This window comes from Athene noctua, chromosome 16, assembly GCF_965140245.1.
Source record: "Athene noctua chromosome 16, bAthNoc1.hap1.1, whole genome shotgun sequence".
Lineage (NCBI taxonomy): Eukaryota > Metazoa > Chordata > Aves > Strigiformes > Strigidae > Athene > Athene noctua.
This window is the reverse complement of record NC_134052.1, coordinates 12,744,777-12,765,207: the sequence shown is the minus strand read 5'-3', so window position 1 is coordinate 12,765,207 and position 20,431 is coordinate 12,744,777. Positions and strand designations below refer to the sequence as shown.

General features: G+C 38.6%; 1 long non-coding RNA gene across 1 annotated transcript in view; it reads right to left on the bottom strand.

Moving 5' to 3' along the window:
• Nucleotides 1-2,949, bottom strand: part of LOC141966985 (uncharacterized) — a 101,046-nt gene extending 98,097 nt beyond the window's left edge. Inside the window, exon 1 of the long non-coding RNA XR_012634640.1 lies at nucleotides 2,815-2,949. This is a non-coding gene — a long non-coding RNA (uncharacterized LOC141966985). The remainder of the gene's footprint in view (nucleotides 1-2,814) is intronic.
• Between the last annotated feature and the right edge of the window lie 17,482 nt (nucleotides 2,950-20,431).

Sequence of the window (20,431 nt, the reverse complement as noted above, 5' to 3'; positions counted from 1 at the left end):
AATCCCTTGCCTGGCTTGTACGGTTTCAGTTTGTATTTTAGGTAAGAAACAGCAGCTTTTCTCTCTCCCCCCCCCCCCCCCCCCCCTTTCTAAATCCCACAAACAAGCAAGGAAAAATAATGGGAAAAAATTCAAGCAACAAACGGACACATTTAAGTTGTAGCTTACGAATAGAAAGTACTGTGTCAACATGCCAACATCACCTGCAGCTCTTTGACCTTTTGGAATATACTTCTCAAAATCTAGCTGGTCCTCTGATTTTAAATGTTTGAGAAACACAGGTTTCAACTGTTATTCATGGAAGTATAATGGTCCCAGAGAACTCAAATAGCCTTTATGTATTTGACAAATGTAACTACAACCTTACTGCTCTCTCACAGTATGTTGAGGTCACACTTGTTTGAAAGATGTTCCTGGTATCTTCAGTCTCCATGTTTTAAACACAGGTAGCTTCCCAGAAGCTTCTTACAGAAGCTTCTAACTTACTTATGAATAAATAAGAAGGTGTCAAAGTCTTTCTCCCAATAAAACAACTGTTAAATGCAGTCACTGCAGCGTAAGCCTAAACAATCAACAATCCTTTATCAACTTATTTAATATAACATGCTTCTGTGAAGCTTTACACAAACTAAAGAAGCCTGCGTGCACGTAGATGAAAGTACATACGTGTTTGTGTGATCATGCATGAGATTATTAACATTCTGTGCTAGTGCCCATCTGATCTCAAACCCAGATGCTGAAGCCCTCCACAGGTACAATGGAGCTGCAGAGATTCAGTTGTGGAGCTGAGCGCAATTCCGCAGCCGTTATCTGTGGCAAGGTTAAGATGACAATGCAAAACCCCTGACAATCTGTCATCTTTCTGATGTGATAGCGCATGATTCCTGATGTTGACAAGGAGCCCTGGAATAAATACTATTATATTATGAATGCAATGATAGAGAACAGCCAGCAGAGTTGTTTATAACACAAATAACAAACCTAATATATTCACGGGAAATCATTTGGGAAATACAGAAGGCAAAAGATCAGGCTGAGACCAATGATCCAGCTGAAGCTGGAAATCATCTCAGGGATCAAGACCACAAACTTGCAGAGGTTGATGCATATGCCTTATTTTATAAAATGCTAGTATTTCCCTTTGGCTTCAGTAGAAATATTCACTGTATAAAAATCACACAGATGTCTAAATCTGTGCTGGGTATGTTCCCAAAAACTGAATAAAGAAGCCAAGAAGATAGACTAATTGTATATTACAGAATAGACAATTCTAAAAGCCAAAAAACATTATTCTGTAAAAAAATGCTCTAAACTTCATCTAGAGTTTGAGCATGAACAGCATCTAACCATATTAATACTCTGAAGAATTGTAGATTTTTACCTTGTTCACTTAAACCTGTTTGCTGCAGTATTCAGAAATGATCTAAAAAAAATTTGCAGTGCCCTTACCCTTTATTTTTTTCTCCTTTTTTCCTGTATATGACCAGTGATAGATGGGATATGGTAAAGAATAATTGCTTGCATTTAAAATGCACATTTTCAAATGCTAGGCTTTATTTTTGGGGTACAATTTATACCTCCATCTGCACATGAATTGCTGGTGCAAATATTAACATTTGAATGGAAAATGACCTGATTTATGAGTATGTGCCAGGTTGCTAGCTATGCAAGTGCTAAATCCATATCCCCAATTCCAAGGGTAGGCAAATTCACTGAAGCTGTATCTCAGCCAAGATAGAAACATGTTCCTTAAATATCTGTAACCATTGATAGTGAGGTGCAGTTCCAATAGGCTAGAGATGCCTTATGCTGCAGTAGAAATAATAGAGGTTTGCTGCACAGGTGTGTTATAAGCAATATTTTGACACTTGCTTTACTACTTTATTTCTAGGAAGAAAGACAATTAGATTAAGAAGGCAGGTGCAGAAATATAGGCATTGTCCATTCTAGAAAAAGGATATACACTGCCCTCTTATTGTAATGTACTTCAACTGCAACTGATTTATCTTCAGTTTTAATCTGCCATTTACAACTCCAGCTCACACACTTTGGATTTACATCAAGTCCTCCATCTCAAAAGTTCAGGGAACTTTACCAGTAAATAATCAGCCTCTTTCTGTGGAATAGTCAGACTACATATAAATGAAAAACTAAGGCACAAATGTGAATAAGTAAATACTCTGCAAGGCTTCTATGGGTAGGTTTCAGTATTTCTATTCTCATTTTCCATTCTGCTCCCTTATTTTGGATTAATAAACATTAAGTATGCAACATATTTGCTTCTACAATTGAAAAAAAAAATGTTTATCAGAAAGTACAAATATTATCCCGAGACCAAGAAGGCTGAGACAATCACATCTAAGTTCCATCATTTATAAAAGACAGAAAACTTTTGCTAGTTCTCCTGAAGTCACTAAGGAAGGGTGAGAGCCTACTGAAATGCAATAAAAAAGACAAAGTGTCACATAAAGCCTGTAGAAGAATTAAACCAATTGCACAGCAACAGAAAGAAAAAGAAGAGTATGTCTCTCTCTGAAGAGAGAAATGTAAGAAAGCACATCCATGTGTCAGCAGATTAAGAAGTGTCCGAGACCTGAAGTGCACAGAAGTAAGAGGCAGATCTGTGATGATTTAGGCTGCATTTTGGTTTTTAGTCAAAAACGTTCTTGGAGTCAGCTCTGGATGCCCACACAGAATTACCCTCTATTGTGCTAACGTAAATACCCGATAACTGCCAAACTAGACACCCCACTAGAACTCTCTAGGTTGCCACCCAACAAAACTCACTCATTTAGATAGTCCAAAGGAACTTACTGTACAGTTTTGATTCAAGGATCCAGCAGTCCTCAGGACAAAGTAGCAACTGTCCTCAAAACCAGCGGGAACAGTGAAAGAAATCTCTCATCAGGATACCAGAGAGTTGTTGTGAATATTCAAAATTACCATGGAAAGAACACAACCCTTATTCGGATTTCTACTATCACAGACAGATAGCCAGTATAAACTCATCTATAAACTTCTAATTAAACTTCCAAAGAAAAATAATAATTACTAAGCCCATTTATTCAAACTTATTATTTATATGTTTGCTTCAAATATTACATTAACAAATGTTGACAGTTTTCCAATTAAAAAATTAGAAGCCTGCCAATAAAAACAAGCAAAGGGAAACAAAAGACAATTATGAAAAATAGTTTCCACAGCTCTTGAACATCTTTTAGAAGAGAATAAAGGCTATTATTGAACAGTCAATCCATTCTTACTCAGAGCAACAAAAAAGGGATGAACATCTTTTTTTCTACTGGTTTGATATCCCCAGAGTATTTTGGAGCTTCTTTTCCTTTTTAACAAACTATTTAACCTTGGCAGAACACACCAAGAACACAAAGACTGAGAGACAGCATTATTTTATGGCACGTAAGTTTAGTAAGCAATGCTGACTGTTTCCAGTTTTTATCAGTTGATTTTTTTTAAGAGCTATCTGATGCATATTATTATTAGTCCTAAGGAGGAATATATTCACTACAGCCCCGTGTAACCCTAAAATGAACAACCACCATCCTGCTTATATATAGACAGATCTAAAATGTAAAATTCCACGCGTGAAGATACTTAATGTTGAAACATGCCCACTGAATGCCCAAGGGAGGCAGAGGGGAAACTTCCCTCCTGTTGAAGCAGGAAGGCATCGCTTAACCAGTCCAACACCTGAAATAACAGCTTGATCTAACAAAATGTCATGTGCCCCCCAAATAAATGAGAAAATGTTTCTCTTATGTAGGGGAGTGGCCAGTTATCTCCTGAATGCAGGGAGGGGATATTAAGGCTGAGTGGCGCCTCGATAGTGTTCCAAAAAGAGACAGTGCAGAAGCTCTGTTCAGAAAGGCTTTGCTCTGGCGAACACAACCCAGCGCTCTCAGGGATGCAGGGAGACAGAATCTCTGATGAGGTGTGTGTCAGCAGCTGGGTACAGGGAGAGACACCTTTCAGATTTAACCTAGGTGTTAGCACATTAACTACGGTTTTCTTTTCCTTTCCTCACCTGTGTCTTTAGTTGTATTGTCTTTTAGGAATGTTGCATGTACTTTATTTGCATTTTATTCAGAGTTAAGAGTATTTTCAAAGGCATTCTTCATCCGTGAGTACTGAAAACTTGTAAAGCAGAGTGCTGAGGCACTCCTGCTCCTCAATGGTTTTTTTTTACCTTTTTTTTTTTTTTTTTTTTTTTTTTTTTTGGAGATACGGGTTAAAAGACTGCTCTTCATTCAGGTGCTGCTGCCACAGAGAGTAGGAGAAGAAGAAATGTCTTTCAGTGGTAACAAACTGGAAGTTCTCATGCACCAAGATACTGAGAAATACAACCGAACCAAGTATTTAGGCAGCCACACATTAAAGCAATACTTTTATTCCACACATTTCTCATAGCATTTCTTATTTAATCAGAAATTCAGGGAGATACATGAAACTTAAGGATATTGGAAAGTTTACTTGGTTTTAACATGCACTGTGCATATTAAAAATATGGAGATGCAGAAAGACTAAGTGATTTGCTAGAGACAGCAAGGAAATACTACTGCAAGAAGAGAACCCAAGCTATTTTACGCAGGTGCTGTACTTCACTCACAAACATCATATTTTCTGTCTGTGATGTCAAGCATTTTAAAGCATAAAAGGTCTTACAAGATCTTCTATTTGGTGTGAGCAAACACTGTAGAATAAAAAAGTATTATTTATGTTCATAAGATTCTAAATGCATCTTTTTTCCTGCTTGAAGAGGTCTGACACTTGCTTAGGCTGAATCAGGTGATGCTGTCAGACAGACTTCACTCATACAAAGCTAACAGTTATGTACTACGACTGTGCCCCAGTTAAAAGTTTTATGATCTCAGGGATGTTGCATTTCTGAGGCGAGTTGTAATGTTAATGAAAGGATCACAGTAGATCCTGCAGCTCAATGCATGTGTCCTCCATGGAGTACTGGCTATTTTCATAACCAGACCAAGAGATGTATTAGCCAAGTGCAAAGATGTGTTATTATTTTCCATTTATCGAACTGATATTATTTCAAAGCTCTGAACTAAACAAATTTTGGAAAATATATACTAATCATACCTCAGATATTTTGCACTATTTAATGTATAGATTGGCTCATTACAGGAATTCTTGGTTTTATCGTTTATCTGAACTACAGTAGACTGAAATCTTAATAAGGTAAATTCATATATTTCCTCATATTTTAAGAAATATGTAGATTTACACTGACAACTGACAGCTATAAAGTTAAAGAATAGTAAGCCTCTGGTAAATAAACTACAGTACTAATGAAAATAATTCTGCCTACAAAATTCACCAGTCACACAGAATAGACATAGCTCTGACATATCAATGTAACCTTTCTTCCACCAAACTGCTGATGCAGTTCTCCATTGACCTCAGAGAACTTTGCCATAGACTGGCAGATTCTTTCCTTTCTATGAACTGACTACTGAAAACATCTTTTTTTTCTGTCAGTTTGATTCTTGGTTTCTCTGCTGAGGATATCAACTCAGTGGGCAAATATTCTGAATTATGCCACTGTGAGTTTCTGATGCACGCACTTGTTACTTCCCCAACTTCTAGCAACCCATTTTACTGTAGGCCACCAAAAGCCATAAAGATGATCCAGTAGAAAGTAAATCTTTATTCTGATCCGTACCACCCAATCCAAGCATGAAATAATTCTACAAATATAGTTAAAACTATACAAAGCACAAGATGAAAATATTTTTGTGTGGTACTTCACATGTTTGACCTGAATCTCATTAAACATGAGTAGATATAGCCAGGTAGTATCCGAGGGAACTAACTATTGAGTTAGCACCCATGGTACCAAATGCTGTAGGTGAATGTATCAAATCAGCCCGAACACCACCACAGCCAGATCTCTGCTGCCATCCTGGCAATCAACAACTTATTCTTGGAGATTTTGGCAACCTCACCTGGTTACATCAATGAATCTCACTGAATCTCACTCGATTTGTTATTGATTTCCCAGAGGGTATATCTGAAGCAGCAATTCTGGTGATAGATCTTCAGGGTGGAAATGCAGGGCAAAGAAAAAACTTTGCTTCTAAAAAGAAGGACTCAAGTAGTCACACTCTAATAAGCTGAATTTGGGGGATTTCTCCAACTGAGGCAACAAAAATCTATGCAGAAAATCTGCAGTTTTGGGGAAAGTGTAAATAGTTTAAAACACATTATCTGCTTTACTAGAAATCTGAACTACTTCAAATTCCAACACCTACTGTTAGCAGATCTGAAAATAGGTATCTTATCTTAAACCTAGCATATTTGTGACAGCTGTCATATTTGCTGACATACCAGAGATTGAACTCTGAAGCTGTTGAAGCAAAAATGAAGGCTGATATAGCCTGAGCTAATAATCCCTAGATTGAGCTGCAAGCAGATTCTTTCTAGGAAAGCCATACAGCAAGTTACGCAGGCAGTTGTTAATCCCAGATATGGCATTATGACATCTCAAGGAGAGTAAAGCTGTTAACATCCTAGTAACTTGAATGGAAATATTTAATGTACTCACACTTGTGGGGTATCATAAGGTATTAGTTACAGAGATAGTTGCTGTATAAACTGTGTTTTAAGACTAAGCACAGTCTTTTAACTTCAAAAGGACACGAAGTATGGAGAGCGATCAAAATTTCATATAGAAGGAAAACATGGGTACAGCAGAAACTGCCAATGGGCGAGAGGCAGAGAAAGATACAGAAAAAGGATCATTTACCACACAAAAAGAAAGATCTGCCCTTTTAAAGGCTTAACCCACAGAGTCTTTTACATATGTAAAACCATAATATTTATTATGACTGCAAACAAATTGTATTTTAAATACTAATATATTAATGAAACATACACTGTCTCTATAATGACCTGTAAGTACAGACTTGTACTGCAGTGCCCAGTATTAAATTCACTGAAATCAAGGACTTTCCCTAAGAAAGCCCTTATACCCAGATTCTTATACCACAATTTAATGCTTTGTTACTAGATTGCTTATACATACCTCTAATTTTTTGTAGACCAACATCAACATTTTTGATAACTAAATCTAAATTAAATGTGTAGCAGTTATCAAATGTGATGATTTCACATATATGGGTGTCCGTATATAGACAAAGATGGTAAGGTTTTGGTTTGTTTTTTAAAGAAAACTACATCCACTCTACAAACTTCTAAATTCATATAACCATGAGAATTTCAGATGGCAGTTATTCTAAGCTTCCTGTGCTTTTGTAAAAAAAGCAATCCTGGAACAACTGTGTAAACTGGTAAACAAGTCATCTTTGCCTCCTTTTCCTCACTTCTCTCAATCCATTTGCTCACGGCAGCTCCAGCAGTCAGTGCCGAGAGAACATGTAGGAGACATGACACATTGGCCCTTGTAAGCTTGTGTCAGCCCATTCCTAATGTGATAACCTATTTTGTTGTATCAAAATGCATGAAAATAGCCTTTAAAGCACATCCTACTATGGAGTTTAATCCTTCCCCAGCAGAAGGGGAAATAGTGAAGATTGTTGCCATTTACATATGCCAACATTCAAAATAATCACAATGCTTACATTTGGCTGGTATTAAATTACTTGCCTCCTATTATTTGGCAATGCTTTGCTATTTTTTCAGATTTTAAAGTTTTATAGAAGTTTCCCTCACACATGCAAATAGATTAGACAAAACTAAGCACTACAGATCACACAGATTAATATACTGAGCTCTGGAGGAAAGCTGCCATGACTAACAGGGAACACGTTTATATATACACCACAAATTAGGTGATGGGGAAAAAACCCAAAACGATATTTTGATTTATTTATTCGATCACATGATACACCATGATTTCAGAGCTCTCTATTTCTTGCTACTTTAATGGCAGCTTTATTATATTATCCTACAATGCCTTACTTGTGACCTAGTTCTTTAGACAGGTGAAACAGTCTCAATTTTTTACCCCAGAAATCCCACCATATACTATTCCAGGATTTTCTATTCATGCTTCTGGACAAATACTTATGTACTAAGTTAATTCAACAGCTGTAAATGAAAAAAAATTCTGTGATAAGTAGAGAGATTCTATTACTGTAATCGTTCTCTGAATGAAGATTTTCAGTAATATTCATGATAAATTCTGAGAACTGAGGACAAAATTTGATTTGACAAGTAATTTCATTTTGCTACAGTATTTAAGAGTCAAGAAACAGTCATCACTTTCTGATATTCATGTTAAGACCTATTTTAAACTACAAAGAAAATTAGCATGCACCTACTTTCTCTGTATTCTGTGAACAACTTCAGCTTCCATTTACTTTAAGTAAATGCTTTAAGATTTCTGCAAAATTGAATTGCAGTAATTCTTAGTTGCAAAATGTGGATTTTACTGCTTCCTTCTGAGGACGTGCACTTAATATCAGTTGCTCTGCTTTAACAGTTATAAGCCATTAGTTTCAGTGTATTTACTCTTGGTTTGCAGATGTGTAACTAAGATGAAGTCGAGTTTCTCAAAAGGAAGTTTCAGACTAAGAAAACTAGTGGAAAAAACAGCTTTGTTTTCTCCCTTAGTAATATTGACTTTTAATGAATACAATTCATTCAAAGCTGCTTCCCTCTTCACAGAAAGTGAGAGTTCTAGGAATTTACAGCTTTAAGAAAAACAAATTAGCTCAGAGTTTTAGCTGAAAAATCACATTGTGGCATGTGATGTCAGGTTGCATCAGTCTTGCTTTATTCTATGATACAATTCACCAGGAGTGACACAATCCAAAGTGACTTTGCACAACACAACATGTCAGCTAAAAAACCTGAAACAAATTACTTTTATCAACATTATAGCTTAGAGAAATGCACTTTTAAGAGCGACAATGCACTACCTTCACAAAGAAAAGGATATGGCTAAAATGTTTATAAACCATACAATAATGATATATACACTAGAGACTGCCAGGGATTTTACTACTTTTCCATGTGAGCTACACGTTCTAGTGCAAAACTCACACATATGTGTCATCTGCCAACTGCCTTTGTACACATGAATCCAATGAAAACCTAATTCAGTAGAAACACAAGTGATCATTGCCAACACACATGCACCCCTACTTTCTTAAACTGATCAACAGTTGCTTCCCCGGATAGGACTGGAGTTCCTACACACCTCATACACAAAGGCTGTTTGGAATTTCCACAATGTAGTTTGCTCTGATTTCTCTTGCTAGACTAGGCTTCTGGCTCCCTGATTTCTGAAACAGGAAGCTTACTTTCCTCTTATCTCTTTGTGATAGTGACTGTACTTTTATTAAGGTAGCAGGCATAATGCAGAGACAAGAAAAAGGTTCACAGGAGGGTTATTCGGTCCAAACAGCAAGTCATGCGTACCTAGTTAAAAAGTTAATTGATGTATTATAACGCTACCCAAATATTTCTGTTCTTTTATTTCTCCTCATGCAAGGAATTCCTTTGTGTTCTCTCTCCACCTAAACCCACCATTTGTCCAATTATAAAACTCAACTGAAGCAAAATTCAACGTTTGTATATTAGCACAGACTGTGATTCCATTGCAGGTAGGTGTAATGGGCATCAGGTCAAATGTTGAGATGAATTGTGCTTGACATCTTTCAGGGACATTCTTGCACATCTGAATTGCAGAATGTGCTCTGTGCCAACTTAATTCAATTGATAATAGAGGCTTCATACTGACCATGACACATTTCACATGTACAATCATTTAAGCACAATGGGATTTTCTTCACAGAACATTTCTGGAAACATAATGACTTGGGGATTATATTAAGAGTATGATACAATACAAGGTTAAAATCTAAGTGTTATCTTTAGCTTTCTTGGGAAAAAAGCAATTTTTATGCATTTTAGCATATCTTTCAGAATCATTCTTAAAATAATAAAGTTACCTTCACACTGCTGAGACCCTAACTGTATTCAGTCAGAGACAGAATATGCCAGATATTTACAAATATGTTCTCTATATGTAGAAATATAGGAAACAAATGTATTTCCTATACTCTATCTGAACTCAGTGGAAAATATCCTACATAGCATCTAGAAATACTACTTGCTATTAGGACCTCAAATGCCAGCCATAATCTACACATCTGTAATTAGCCAATCAATACTTTTCACAAGAAAATAAGAAACCATTTTCCATATGTCATCTAAAAAAGAAAGCATTTAATTCTACAGAATCATGTGCCTTTTAAATTGCTATCCCTAACTTTACTCCCACCTATAAATCAAAAACTAGAAAATGTACCAATATTTTATGCATTGCACCGTAAAAATTTAAAATCAGATTAGAAAACATAGTTGCCATGGTACCTGAGAACTACACTTTCATGCAAAGCACTTTAACAGATGCAAAAGAATTGAACCTTACAGCAGACATGGTATAATTTTTAGATAAACTTAAGGAGAAGCTGTAAGGATATTTCCAGCTCAGTCTGATGGCCGGATGGTTCCTTGTTCTGTATTTCAGGCAGCTGCATCTCTACCTCTATAACTGCTTCAAACTCTCTCCAAGGGCTAAAATGTTCCTAGGGTGAAATCTTGATGTTATTTGAGTCAAAGGGGGTTTTGCCACTGACTTCAAACAAGACAAGGTTTCCCCTTGACTCTTTGAAGATGGATGGGAAAAAGAAACATTTAGGGAGAACAGCAGTCTCAAGCCAAGAAGGTCAGGCTAAACCGCAGTATGACATTGCATCTTCGCTCATAGAAAACCTTCATGCAGCCTGTTTTCACAAAAGCTGCTTCTCTGGATCCCCTGAATTAAATTTAAGGGGAAAAGGTTCACAGATAAATGAAGTTAATTTCTATTTCACAGTATGACTGTAGGTGTTGAACACCTTATTTTCTTTGCACAGGGGCACCACTAAAGAGAGAGAAGAACAAAGAAAGACATATCAGGAATACTCTAGCAAATAAAAGTCAGAAATAATAGGAACCAAAAAAAAAAAAAAAAAAAAAACCCAACCCACAAACAAATCACTAAACAGTTTCCTGTGCAATTCTGTGCCAAAAATGGTGTATTTTCATATTTTTTTAAGGAATATAGCATCGGAGCTCCTTCTTCTGACATCACTAAAATCTGATTCACAGAGACATCTAAGTTGCCCAAGAAAAATCTACTCCTTTTTTGATAACTAAGAACCACCGTGACAGACTATTAAATTACTCTTCAGAAGTCTGAACCAGGCTTTCAAATTGTTTAACACCTACTATTTTCTGTTCTGGCTGCTGAATTAGCGGTCAGGAGAGCAAACTGGTCATTTTTCCAGATTATTTTTAAGCTGGTCAAAAGACCCTAAATTCAGTGCTTTTTAAAACTTAGTCATTTCAGCATGACTAAATATTAGAAAAGGTGGTTTTAAAAAAATCTGTTCCCAGATTGTGCAATTTATATATCTTGGCCTGTGAGCACATTAATAGCAAGACCTGAATCTGAACATGAAAAACAGCCTCCTATTTTGCCATGCCACCAAGAGGTAGTGCTCTGCCTCCCACGGCACTTCTTCATTACTTGATTTCTGTGCTCATCCAGGAGGAGCAGATGTGGCCAACATGCAGCTAGGAAAAAAAAAAAAAAAAAAAAAGAAAATGGCAACAGCTTCCTTTGATGCTTCAATGAGATTATTTACTCTAAAAGACACACTCCTAAAACAGACTTCTGATCACGTCAAGTACCACAGAGGGTTTCGTACACTGAAAGAATTTCAGAAAAAAGCAAGCCAACAAACAGGGAATCTGCCCCAGACAGGTGACTTGATTGCTGTTATTCTGCAGCCCAACGGGATTGCTGAGCAAGAGAAAAGATAAAGGAGGCCTTTGTAGATACTTGCGATGACACAGCACACGTGTATGCACATCATGTAACACCTTTCTCTTCTTTATCCTTTGCTGCTGGGGTTTAGTTTTGAAAGAATTATCTCCCTTTATAACGTACACGATTGCCAGTGGTTTAAGTAAGGCTTTTAGGTAGCTGTAACTCCCTTTAAAACAGCATTTTAACAGAGAAAAAAAAAAAAAAAACCAAACCCTCACAAGACTCCCTCTCCCTCAGTGAATCATTTAATCTCACCGAGAAAAAATAGTTATTACGTTGGGATGGCAGCATAATATATTTCATGAAGTTGTGAACTGCTGAGACAATATCCTGATACCAAACTTGAAGGGCCACATCCTTCGCCGCTCACATGTTTCACCACCTCTCTGTACAGCCAGATCCCACAGAGCCACCTTCTGCTCACCGCTTCCTCCTCCATCAGGGAGGCAGAAGGTGAGGAACAGGGACAACCACCCACGGCAACCAGCCGCTGCAGTACGTTGGGGTTCATTAGAGCACATTTGCACAGAAAAATCACCTTCATTTTAAATACTGCTTGCTATGACTAGAATATGCATTCTTCAGGAGAACTGAACACACAAAGATGCCAGTGCTGTGTCTACTCCTCTAAATTAAGAGGACACACAAAAACTTTGGATTTTTGTTTCCAGGTTGCAAGGAAAGAAGAGTGGCCATCGCCACCTGGTGTCTATCCCTGCAAATTCAGGGAGGGGTCGTGGGAAGGGAATCCAATGAGCTCTGGCAAAGCTCATCCCTTTCTGGCTATTTTCTAGTACTTTTTTCCCTGCTATCCTCCAATCTGCTTGCTGTGTCTGCACTTAAGAGGCCTCAGAGCTTCTGCCAGCCAGGAACTGAGGTCCTGGGCCAGTTCCTTCTTGCCAATGCAGTGGTGAGGGGCTGCTCCTGTTTCCATGCAGAGCCAGCGCTAAGGGGACATGGAAGAGGAGACAGAGTTGTGGCAGGTATCTGCTGCAGAGTCTCATTTGCAGGGAAGGAGGTTATCTGAGGTTTTTAAGGCACTAGAAGAGTATTCCGTCTCCCACAAATGGTAAAAAAAAGAGGTGTTATTAAAAGTTGACTCATTTTGGAATTGAACTGGAGATGAAACAAAGTTTGTTGAATTTGCCAGAACAGCTGAGATGCCATTGAGACTGTTTTTGAAGGGATCGCATATTTTGATATCTGGGTTTTTTTATAGTTCTTCATAACTGATTTTTCTAGAAAATGAAGTAGTTTGGGACAACAGAACTGCAATAATATCAAATCATTTTCTTTACTAACCTTCGATATGCTGATTTGGGCAGTACACAACTTCAGCTTGTAGTAGACAAGGACAGTAAATGTGAGGAGTTACCAACAATGAAGAGAAGCCTGTCTGTGGTCCATGCATTCTCTTTGTATTAAAGCATCTATCTATTTCACTCAAGTCTCTACTGTTTGTATAGATGAGAGCAAGGCTCAGCCTTACATTTCTGATTCTAATTAATAAGGCTATAATAGCGAGATACTTGATTTTTAGGTGTAGGCAACAAACATTTCAATTTCTACTCTTCTTTTCACTCAGCCTACTCAGAAAAGTTATATAAGGTTCAAACTGTTTAATTCCATTTTGAAGAATGCATTCAACAGCACTTAAAAAGTGATACCATTAGCTATTCATTTTATTCAATACATTTCATATTAACAATAATCTATCATAGTGCATAATGATTATTAAAACCTAAGCAATAGAAGCTTTAGAATAAATGAACTGGCACACTTGACTAACCTTGAAACCTGCTTTATAGATTAAAAATGCTTTTTTGCCATGAACACTTCAGTCACTTCACTTTCCTTATATTCTTCATATCTGAATTATATTTCCTACTTTCCCCTCAGACACTTGATTCTATTCAAACAAGCCAAATAATTTTGGAAGCACTGATCACCAAGTTTTCCCACTTATAGGTCATCAACAGTGGGCTCGTACTTGCACCGAGATTGTCAGAACTTCACCAGAGAACATACAACATGTACACTCATGCAGACACTGAGAAATTTGCAACACGTTTATCTAGGTGGTACATTTAAAATTTTTATCTAAAGTAGTTTAATACTCATTAACCCTAATTTTCATGCTGATCTCTAAGTTTAAAACTGAATGGTTTAGAGTATTTAAATTAAGGTAACTGTGCTGGGTTTGTGTGTGTGGTGGGGGGTTTTGGGAGTGGTGGAAGGGGCTACAGAAGTGGCCCCTGTGAGAAGCTTCTTAAAGCTTCCCCAGCTCCAAGTGGGACCTGCCTCTGTGCCAAGGCTGAGCCAATTAGCGACAGCAGCTGTGCCTCTGCGATAGTGTACTTAAAAAGGGGAAACTGGGAGGAGGAGCTGGAGTTGTGAGGAGAAGTTCTGAGATGGGCACCTATATGAACACTGAGGTCAGTGTAAGAAAGCAGGAGGAAGGAGGGGTGAGGTGTACCAGAGCAGAGACCTCCTGCAGGCCGTGGGGAGAGGGCAGGCTGTCCCCCCACCACCCATGGGGGTCACCGGTGGAGCAGATGCCAACCTGCAGCCTGTGGAGGACCCCACATCGGAGCAGGGGCTGTGCCCCAAGAAGGCTGGGACTGAGGGAAGAAGCCTCCACTGCTGTAGTTTGGTGCTGGGAGAACTGCAACAGGCAGGAGGAATCCACGCTGGAGCATCTCAGGAAGAATGCACCCCGTGGGAAGGGCTCACGTCAGAGAAAGTTTGTGGAGGACTGTCTCCCGTGAGAGGGACACCATGTTGGAGCAGAGGAGAATGTAAGGAGCCCTCCCCCTGAGAAGGAAGAAGCAGCAGGACTGACTGTAATGCCCATTCCCTGCCCCCTGTGCCACTGTGGAGGAGGTGGTGAAGAAATTGGGAGCAAAGCTGAGCCTAGGAAGAAGGGTGGGGTGGGGGAAAGCCGTTTTTTAGATGTGCCAATACTCATTACTGTCCTACTCTGTTTATTAAGTGGTGGTGGTGTTAGCGTTTGAATTAAATTGATGTTCTTTTGCTTCCCCTAACAAGTCTGTCTTTTGCCCATGAGGGTAATGGCAAGTCACCCCCACATCCTTATCTTGATTTCTGAGCCTTTTGCTTTATTTTCTCCTTCCTATTCCTGAAGGGCTGTGTAGCGCTCAGTTGCCCTCTGGGACGAAACCACAGCAGTATCACAGGTATAGGACATGCTTCGTGACTACAGTGTAGTGTGAATCATGACAACAGTCTAGAATGAAAACCCTTAATTCGAACAAAACCTGGTTTTCTATTATAAAAAAGGGGGGAAAAAAAACAACAAATCAGGAAGCAACTTGCAACAGGATATTACCAAAAGCTTGTAATTTACAGGGCACAGGAGAGAGATTGTAAAATGGATAGGACATAACATACAACACAATGATAAAAGAAAAGAAAGGGGGGAAGAAATGTAACAGAAAATAAACACATGCCTATATGATTTGTGTACACACACAACTGAAAGGCAAGCAACCAAAATTACATGACAAAGCAACATAAAAAAATGGTGCTTGAAACAAGATAACAAGCAAAACCAATGTAAAGCCACTTTAAGTCCAAACAGAAATAAAAAGGGATAAAATAAAAATCCATAATATTAAAAGGATTAAAAATAATAGGTCATGTATATAACACATTTCTCTTTCCTATTTTTAATTGACTTTAACATCTAGAGCAAACAACAGAGGTCACAGTGCTTCAGGTGGCTGCACAGCAATTTTTTCCTATAAGGAAGGCTTTCAAATTTGTTAATTTATCTCATTAGAAAAACAAACACTTTTATGAGATGAGCACAAAAGCCTTTGACATTCTGAACCTGTGCAGAATGCACTCGTGTTCGGTATCCAGCATGCAGATTTGCAGTTCACAAGCAGAGGGCTGGGGTGTTCGGAGATAATAGTTACACTAGTTGCAGACAGATAAAGGACAAAATTCCTTCCTGAAGGAAGTTGTAACAGTCATGTTTGCAGGGGAAAGATGCCTTGAAAATCTTTCTTAATAAACTACTCACCCATAAAAGAATGTATTTTTGTAAATGCAATTGGCTTCCCTTGCAAAGCAGAGGAATACCTAAAAGCAGTAGATCCAGGTAGCCATAGATCTGTCATTTGTTCTCACTCCTGTTCTTCCAGCTTCTCTGGCTACTACTTCCAAGCTCTGATGTGTACTTGTGTGTAAGGGAAATGCGTAACACAAAGTGTATAAGACAACAACCCTCTTCTGTCCCCTCTCCTACATGCAGCAGCAGCATACTTGGGACTAGTAGCAGTCAGGGCTCTGGCCATTGCAAAAGGGTGTAGGATGCAAATGGTTATTTCGACCAGAAAGGGGGAAAAGAAGTCATGGGAGGAAGGGTCAGAGCTCATACTGAAAAGCTACAGTTCTTCACATATTCTTATCTTAGAGGATAAAATTATTCCCACATGTTCAGAGATCCACGTTCTGCTCTGGAAATAAACTCTCCTTTTATTTTATGCTAAGCCCCAGCTTATTTGCAAGTCCATGTAGACAGCTGATTCCTGGCACTGTCTGGCCAAACAATGACTAATTGTTACTGACTTCCCAGATGGTCATTCTAATAACTGGAGAAGGGCAACCAACCTAGCAATCAGGTTTCATTTAGTTGAAGACAGCACAACAGCTGTCTTTTTCTTTCCTACACACTCAAGCAGAGCTTTCTGTTGTTCCAGTACTCTCTTGAGCATGCAGCAAATAGAGCTCCAATGAGCTGGAAAGTCCTGCTTTAGATGACGATTGACCAAGTTCTCACCCCCTTCTCCTCCTTCCACAATTACTTTGCATGTCTGTCCACTACAGTTGCACAGTAACTTTCAGTGGGGGAAGTGGCTTAACCACATGTGCTATCTCCAGCCTATTCAAAGCGTTTGAGTTCAAAGGCAAGCATCTGATGAGAGAAAAACCACACAGAAAGCAGTTACAGAGTCTCTGCAAACTGACAATTCAGTTCAGTTAGTTCTCACCCAACTGGAGATGAGCTGGTTAGTTCCCCAGACAGACAGCAGCCAGTTAGTACAAGGCCTTGGTAAAACAGCCGAGTAGTATCTCTTGTGTGCAATGAGCAACAAAGTCAGGACTCAGATTTCATCAGCCTCATAGAAGCTGGGATACCAAGTATGGACATAAGAGCATTTTTAGCTAAGCATGAATTGCAGTAGATTCTTCTAAGCTATATCCATCAAGGCCAGCAAAACTCAAAAACCTAATCCAATTAGCTGGCCTCCATCACAATACATTTACAGGGACCAGAAAGGCATTGAGTTTGTCTGTTCCTGCAGCTCCTGATATCATTCTGTAAGAAAGACGTAGATAGCTCAAATAGACAGGCTTTTCTTGAAGAATATTACAGCAATGGAAAACAGGAGAGAGCAAACCTTCGCCTAGTACAAACTGTCCTGGCTTAAAGGCCAAATAAGTCAGAACCTTTGAGGCACAGACAGTCTGGCACACGCTCCGATATAAACACTGAAAACTGGGATGATGTTCCCCTGAACTGCTTTGGCCACAGCAGAATTAGAACTCTTTCAGCTGTGTGTTTGCACTTAAGCAGAAAATAATTTATATCCTAAATATATCTTCTGAATGTGCTACGGTCCCTGACTTCCAGACTGAATACACTTCAGCAAAGTGCTAATCTCACAAATCTATCAGCTACCGAGCCTAACGTTATCTCAGGTGAGAAATCAGATCTCCACCATGGAGTTTTAATTTGTCACATTTCTTCCCTTGCCTTTCCAGACTAGCCATTTAGAGAACATATTTTGGTCCTGCATTAGCCCAGGAGCAGCAGGTTTAATGGAGCACACGTATAGCAGGAGACACAAGATACACACCTCAGAGAACTGAGGGAAGAGAAGCGTGTTCACAGGTACAGCTGCCTGAAGCCTTGCCAGCGACCCCAGTCACCACCACACGGCACTACTTTAACCGGAGAGCCAGCTCCTTGCGGTGCGGGCAGCAAAACCCACGCTGGCCGGCTTCCTCCCATGGCTAGGATTTGGATTACCCTGCAAGTCCTGTAACAGCAGAGTTCCCCTACTAAGCACATAATGCAGCTCTACCCCTGGAAAACATCCTCCGTAACAAGTCTCATGTGACCTACCCTACATTAGCCAGTTGCAGAACAATTACAATGGTAAATGCTACAAATAGCTAATCCCAGCATACAGTTTCCCCTTTGGTTCTTTTCCTCCCTAAAAATACCAGACCAGTGAAGTCAAGACTTGTAACACAACAAAATTCCACAGTACTTCTTTCCTCACAGTTTTTAATTGCAATCATGTTGGAAAAATGAAAATGGCATTACGAATTGTTTCTGAAATCCTTTCACTGTGAAATACTATTATCTAAATACCAAGAGATGAATTTACAAATAATAGGAAAAGTTGCTTGTATATCTGAAGGCGAATTGATTACCCTACATTTTTGAAGTAAGCTGCAGCCATTTTCTTTGGCTAGTAAATCACTTTTCAGCTAAACACAATTTTTGCAAATGTGCTATATAAAATGGTCTGAATGATTAATTTTCAGCTGGTTTTTTTATGAGCCATATGGCTTTTATATGTATTACTTTTTATGTGTAGCATTTCCTATGAAACCGCATAGGTACATAACATTTGCTTAACAGAACTGGGATATCCCAAGGTATCTGAAATTTCGGGATTCAGAAATTATTCCACACCTTTCCAGCAATTATTCAGAATACTGAATAGCTTTAGTATGACTCAGTGACTCTCAGTTAATAAAATAAAATATTCACTGATAAAATACAAAAAAATATTAACTGATCTGTGGTTTTCTTTCCATTTGGCATCTTTATACAAGTATCATTGGTGCCAACATTTCTGAATCTGGGTCTGAAGAGTGTTTCAGTCACATGGACCCCAGGTGGGGAGGAGAACATAATCTGAGGGTACAGAGATTTTCATCATGACCAGAAATGAATGTGAAATCTTCAGCTTAGAATATGAACCTCTATTGACTGGGCTGAGATTTTAAACTATTAGCCTGGGAATGCAAAGATTCAGCACCTCTATAGACTGAGCATAGAAAAGGCATTTACACTGTAGTAAGTAGCTGTGTTTAGGGAGACTGTTAATGCTCCATAAATATTTATTTCTTAATAAACGTCTCCAAGTAGGAGCCTAACTCAAGCCAAACACATCTGAATATGAACTTAACCTAATAAAGTGTTTTTATTTTTAAATTATACATTGCATTCAGGATTTTAGAATACATCAAAAATTCTCTTTGTTAGCTTGGATTAATATTTTAAAGCTGAAAGTATGACAAGGAGACAAAAGAAGTATTGTAGCAGATTAAACTAAAAACACCCTTGCCACATTAAAATAGCTTTTAGAAATAAAAGGACAGCTGTTCACAGGATGAAAAGAAGTTGGAATAAATGAAACAACTACATGATGTCTTGATAGCCTGATGTATACACTCCAGTGCCACAGCTCTCTTTGTACAATATTTATATTTGTTTCTCAGTGAGATTAACTGTGTTCTTATTATTCATTTGCATTTATGACTCAGTTTCAGAACAGCTCTCAGACCCCCTCCACATCTCAGTTTTGCCTCTAAGCATGATAGGAGAAGAAAAACAACACCTGTGCCCTGCAAAAGAACAGTGTTCTTGCAGAATATACACTAATTAGAGGTCAGGCCACTTTTCTTCCTTTCTTTTTTTTTTTTTTTTTTTTTTTTTTTTTTTTTGAGCAATAGTCTGACCACTGGTATATATTCCAATTTTACTTCCACAACAAAAGAAAAGCTAATATTTTCTGCAAGCTCCTTTGGATAAGTAAAATAGTGTGTTCTACCCTGTGACTGTATCTGATTGCCCAAGGGAATCCTATAAACACCGGCACTCAAGCTAAGGATAGCTCACAGCACAGAGGCCACAACTCTATTAAATGCTAGCACACAGACAAGTGTGACTGCAAGCCACAGAGGAAAATTAACATATTTTCTGAAATACAGTTAGGTCAAACATTAACCACATTTATTTTCCCAGCTGGCTAGTTAAATGGTTTGATTTTAGGGCTAACAGTGCATCCACCCAGCTTCCTCAACACAGGTATCTTTGTTGCTCTAAATCCTATGCACATCATTTGTGGGTGAGGTAAAGAAAGGTTTTACTCTCACAGGAGGGAAACCTGAGAAGTTCTTGGCTGCTTCCCCCAGCTCAATCTCAACAGCAAACACCGGGAAGATACCTTCTTAAAGGTGTCCTGTGAGTCACCAGAACCTGCGAATGGCCCTGATGTCCATCGTGCGAAACATTCAACAAACAGCCATTGGAGATTCCTGGAGAGTCACACGTGGCATCCACTCCTGTCATCACTGCATCTTAGCCATCAAGTCTTTCTCCAGGGCAGAGTCCTAACACCACACAGCTAGCAGCATTACCACTAAGCCTCCTTGGCACATGGAATAACTCTTCCCGTAGTGCAGTTCTCAGGGGATTTTCCCATAGGAAGAAGGGAATTGCCT